This window comes from Equus quagga, chromosome 6, assembly GCF_021613505.1.
Source record: "Equus quagga isolate Etosha38 chromosome 6, UCLA_HA_Equagga_1.0, whole genome shotgun sequence".
Lineage (NCBI taxonomy): Eukaryota > Metazoa > Chordata > Mammalia > Perissodactyla > Equidae > Equus > Equus quagga.
In genome coordinates this window covers 102,143,089-102,149,220 of record NC_060272.1, presented here as the reverse complement: position 1 = coordinate 102,149,220, position 6,132 = coordinate 102,143,089, and positions in this window count along the sequence as shown.

Sequence of the window (6,132 nt, the reverse complement as noted above, 5' to 3'; positions counted from 1 at the left end):
AGACTACAGATAAATGATTGATCACTATCAGAATCAGCAAAGACGTCACACACATCACTGACGCATGAGTGAAGCTCCAACATGCATGTCCGCTGATATTTTTGTTTATGTTAACAAGTAAGACGAAAGTGAGACAACCGAGATGTATGTCAGAACATCACTTCTTCATCAATGATGGGAGTGACTTCTTTGCTGGATTGGATGATGGTTTTGGATGCATAAGACTATTTCTTCAAGTTTCTGTGCTAGTCATCATGTAATGGCCATGGGCACAAAATTTTTGAGTTGAATCTGTATTATTAACATTTTCTCCATCACCTTCTTAATTCTTAGACAATCAACAAAACAATAAATCAAACCCTGATGTGAAATGTTTGCCAGTATGTGAGGTGTAGGTGCTCCCACATGGCCAATTTCAAGGAATGGAGGTGATGTCACTGAAGGGAGAGTTAGGAAGGGGGGCAGCAGCACAGCATTAGATGGTGTCTCTGTCACGTCACCAAACCAGGCTCGTTTTGACCACTGCACAGTGTGCCAATCACTGAGACGATGAGTTTACAGCAGAGATGGGGTTGATCCACAAGGCAGCCGAGCGAGGAGATGGAAGAACAAATCTCAAATCAACCGCCCCTCAAATGGCGATTAGGGATAGTTATGGGATAAAGGGGTGGGGGTCTGAAGTGTGGGGATAGATGAGGGGAGGTGAGGACAAGCATAGTCAAGTCCATGGCCCTTCAAATGATGCGTGTTCACAAGATGGTGTCATTAGCATGATCTGAGGGTGGAGTTTTTGGCCCCCTGACGTCAAAGTCACCCATTGGGCATTGGCGCAGGCCTAGTTGATGAGTCACTGGTCTTAACTGGCCTGAACTGGACAAGGAATCTACTCTTAGTTCCTGAAAAACAACTTAAGCACGTGTTACTATGGCGACCCAAGCATCAGAGATGTTCCCTACAGGGCGGCCTTTAGGAGCGCATGATCTAACTCCTTGTGCAAACAGACAGCTGACTGAGTATAGTTAAGCAAGTCGGCCCCTGGTTTCAATCATACAGACACAATAGATGCAAAAAAACCTAAAGAGCATGGATTAACAGTAAAATGTAGTAAATAATCAGATATTGATTGTTTTGATTATTTATTACCTCTGTTTTTTAATATAAGTTACTTAATTTTAATGACTATGTTTAACAACAAAGTTCCTGAAAATTTCACAGCAGGTTCTCGAGAGTGGTTATGAGCTGGCTCCCACACAGCACTGGCTGGAGGCATCCCACACCCGCATCCCAGGATGTCGAGGGGCAGCTGCAGCAGCCATGACAGTGCGGGGCAGCGTGAGGGGCCTCCAAGGCAAAATCAAGTTGTGTGGTCACTCTCTCAAGATCTGTGGCCTCTTAAGGCCCAGAGAGGCATGATCAGCCAAAAGTTCTTCATCCTCCGTGTGTGTTCGGCGTTTCCCCCGACAGGCGAGGAAGCAGAGCCATTCTGGAGACAAGACAAGAAGTGAGTTTGGGGATGTAGGCGGAAAGTCTCTCTGTTGCCCCACCCTAGGAGATAAGTTACTTTCCTTCTAATTTTCTCTTGTGAAGTGGCTTGTGGGCTGCCCATAGGGGCTAGAAATATAGTCTCTAATCCCCCAGACTGGGGACCCCACAGTTCAAGTCTGGGCCCCTTCTTTTTAGCAGTTCTGTGTCCTTGGGCCAAGTCTCTTCTTGAGTCTCTGAGCCTCAGTTTCCTGATCAGCAAAATGGGGATGTTGCGGCAGATTGTGGTGAGGACCCAGCTGTGCCCAGGGATGGAGAGGGGTGGAGTTCATAGTCACGCTCCCCCAAAACCACGGGGCTTCACCTTTGCAGGGCTGGAATGGTTTTTCCAGCACCACAGCTCTTCGTAAGAGCCAACCTAATGTGGAGCTGGAAGCGTTCTCACATTTACAGACTGCACAGAAAAAGGAATGACTTCCACCAGACAAAATTCAAGAGTGCGGCCAGTCCCCCAGGAACTGTATTCTCAGCCGAAAGGCGTTGGCGGGAGACGACATCGAAGCTATTGAGCAGGTCTTCCAGAGCGTTCTCGATCAGGCCCAGACTGAGCTCTCGTCACTTCTGTTTCCTTCTCTGTCGGTTTGGGTTTGATCGGAATAGATATGCAATCGGGCGTTTATTACAGGGATTAGGCCGTCCATAGTTGTGGGAGCTGGTGAAGAAGTCTACGGAAGGCTCTGCCTCTGCATCTGGCAGGGCTGGCCATTGTAAAGAAAAATGAATGTGAACTTCGGGGAAATAAGGAGAAACTGGAAGCCGTGAGCAAAGAGCGGCATTATGCCGCCACTCACCACCCTGGCCTGAGTGACGGGGTGGCCTGCAGGAGGAGCTGGCTGCACACACACCTCGCCCAGGACTCAGAGGAGCTGAAGGAGGATCTGGAGGAGCCACTGGCCGGTCTCCGCCCTGAGGCAACAGTGGGCACCAGCAGCCCAGAGACACTGTGTGCACCAGCAGGACTGGCTCTCCGCTGACCTGCAGCGCATTTTGGCTGATCCCTCACGTCTGCCATCCAGATCCCCCTCAGACTTCTCTCCTGGCCAACCCCTACTTGGAATCATACAGGGAAGGGAATTCTGGAAAACGAAGTTCCACTTTAGCTAAGTCGACACAGTGGAAAGCCGCTACACATGTTTCCATCATAACAAGTGCTTTTCGATTCTCTCACCATGTTCTTCCAGGCTTCCATGCCTCTGCATGGGATGTTCTCCCCAACCACGGCACCTGGCAAACTCCTACAGCACCTTCAAAACCTGCGGAGGCATCGCCTCCTCCCAGAAGAGTTCCCTGACACTTCCCCTCCAGCACCAGCTGTGTACTTTGTACATAATGACCGCCTCTATTGCACATGCTAACTGCTTCAGGGGCAGAATCTCTAATCTTAAGAACCGAGCCGAGCTGTGCTTATTTTACAGATGAATAAATAGTTGCTCAGAGTGATTGATTAACTTGCACAGGGTCACACAGTGAGAATATAATCAAGAGAATAGAACAGCAGAACTATCATTCAAATCCCTGTCTGTGACACTTCTTCAAATTACAACCCACCATGACTGGAAAGGTGAGGAAAACTTGGTCCCTACCCATCAGAAACTATCTACTGGAGGGGAAAGAGAGCCGGAATGTAGTTAGGCTGCTGGTGAGACTGCCAGAAGGAGCAGGAAGTGGGGTGGGGTTTGGGGAAGGGGGTCCCGGGCAGTGACAAGGCTGTGTTTCCCTCCCACCATGGGAGTGAAACCTCCAGCAGTGGCTTCTCCCAGCCCAGCAGCAGGGATGCGGAACAGCAGTTATCTCTGATCCTCTGCTCAGCTCTCACAGACTCTGGACGTGGCCCGAGGCTGAGGTCAGGGCCGTCCCCGGGCTACTCCCAGGCCTGGCCAAAAGGAAGACGAGACTCCCACCCCCACCCCGCCCCAGCCTGTCAGCAGCTGGGATTATTAAAGGAGCATTGGGCTGAAGCCAGGGAGCGAGGTCCTAGCTGACTACTCACTGTGTGGCTCCCGGCACGTCCTACCCCTTTTTAGGACTTTAGTTTCCTTCTCTGGAAGACAAGGGGCCTGGGATGTTGGCTAAGATCCCTCATTCCCTCAGTCGCCATCTGGGATTCCATGTGGTTGTCTGGATTTGGCAGTTCTCATTTTATTTCACAAGGGGGCGCCAAATCCTAGCTTCTGCCAAATTGGCTCCTGATTAAAAAGGGGTGGTTTAGCGAAGGGAGCTCACAGGAGGTGCTGAGCGTGAACTGAACGCGATGAAGTGTGTGGGTTTGTGTGGAAACAATGAGGGGGTGTGTGTGTGTGTGTGTGTTTGCAGCACCAGAGTTCTTACAACCACCTACATCTACCACCATCACCCTCTGCTGAGTTCATTTCCAACCACTTGCTGCCTCCCTATGTCTGCTCCAGCCACATTGGCCTCCTAGCGCTGCCTCACAGTGCTCCTGCAAGAAGTGGCCTCAGGGCCTTTGTGTGTGCCGTCCTTTCAGCTTGGAACACTCGTCCCCTAGACATCCACAGGGCCCTCTCTTACTTCCTCGCCTTGAGGCCTTTTCTAGCCAACCCATGTGAAAAACTACCTCCAAACTCATTCCATGCTTTATTTTATTTTTAAGATTGTGGTAAAATATACCTAACATAAAATTTACCATTTTAACCATTTTGAAGGGTAAAGTTCTGTGGCATTAAGTACATTCACGCTGTTGTACAACCATAACCACCATCCATCTCTGGAACTTTTCCCATCTTCCCGGGATGAAATTCTATAGCCATTGAACAACTCCCCATTCGCCCCTCCCCCAGCCCCTAGCAACCACCATTCTTTCTGTCTATAAATTCGACTACTCTAGATGTCTCACAAAAGTGGAGCCATACAGTGCCTGTCCTTTTGTGACCGGCTTATTTCACTTAGCGTAATGCCTTCAAGCTTCCTCCATGTTATACCATGTGTCAGAATTTGCTTCCTTTTAAAGGCTGTTTAATATTCCTTCTTATATGTATATATACCACATTTTGTTTATTCGTTCATCCCTTGATAGACACTTGAGTTGCTTCCACTCTAACTATTGTGTATAAAGCTGCCATGAACACGAGTGCACAGATATCTGTTTGAGTCCCTGCTTTCAATTCTTCTTCCATGCATTATTTTTTTGCATAGCACTTATCACCATCCAAGTCCCTTCCATCTGCCCCCAACTAGAGATGCAAATAATTTCTGCTCGGTAGAAAAGATAACCCCAAAGGTTATAGTTGCAGTTTCTTAAAGGACGTTAGCCTATTATATCGAACCCAGCATTTTTATTCTAACATTCCTTTTTAAATGTCTGTAACTACTTAGTTTCTCCACATGCTCTCTGGACCAGCTATACCATCTTGTTTGGGCATTAATGAGTTAATCGATCTTTGATATGTGTTCATTCTATATACATATATATATATATGAGTCATATTTTTAACTTTAAAAAAATGATGCATTGACATTCTAGAAACTCTTACCAGGAGCTAAAATCTGCATTTGTGGGGTGAAATTAAGTGCATCAGTAGTTTATAATGCGCTGCAAGCCAAGCTGGGGCTTCAAGTGTTCCAGGGCTGCTGCCCTCAGTGGAGACACCAACAGCACATATACTCATATGGTCAAGGACCTTCCTGAGTTGTAGCCTCTAAGTGTGCTGTCCAGGGGGTCGGCAAAGTCCCAGGGGGCTTATGAGGACCAGTACCTGCGGGACCCAGGAAAGACGGCATGCTCGCTTTATTACGGCAATGGCCAATAACTACTGAGCACTTTCCAGGAGCCGTGCACATCCTAAAAGCTTCAGATGCGTTCGCTGCTCCTCACGTAGTCCCCAGGAGATAGATACTGTTTGGCAGATGAGGGAATAAGCTCAGAGGGACTAAGTAACTCTGAAGATCATGGTGTAAGAGGAAATGAGAGAGGAAAGACTAAAATGAAGGTTCATGAGTGGTTCTAGAATGAATGGTTCTGTGTGCGTTGGGAGGGTTGAGCAGGTTTTTTTCTCTAGTTCTGCAATTTAAGCAGAGATCACAGCTGAGAGGGGAGAGCACAAGGTACTCTGTGGTAGGGGTGGTCTCCCCCATGCGGGCAGACACCACCCACAGGGGACAGTCTCTCCCACAGGGGACTGCTCACCTCCATGGGGCTTGCTGGGTGGTGCCAGAGAACACGCTCCACCACCGCTGTGGCTCCCACTTCACCCTGGTGATAGAAGAGGACCACAGAGGGGTGTCGCCATTTGGGGGAGAGAAGAATTCAGGAAAGGAGCTATTTATCCCTGTGAGTAAGGAAAGAGAAGTATTTCTCTTACCCCAAGCTAAGGGAGGGGAGCCCCAAGAGACTCCCCTTTGAAGAATGGGTGCCCGAGCCTTCCCCCAACACTGAGTGAGGCACTGGTGACCTTCTTTTCTAGATGTGGCTCCGTGGTGGTGGAGATAGTGGCTCATGGCATGGCCAAGGGAGAGAGGGTCAGGGGACCCCGCCTTTCCCTCTGACGGGTGAGGAGGTTGGATGCCACATGAGCTGGCTGGCTGGTGAGGCTGTGGGCTGCAGACTTGCTGGGGACACAACTCAGGTTGAAA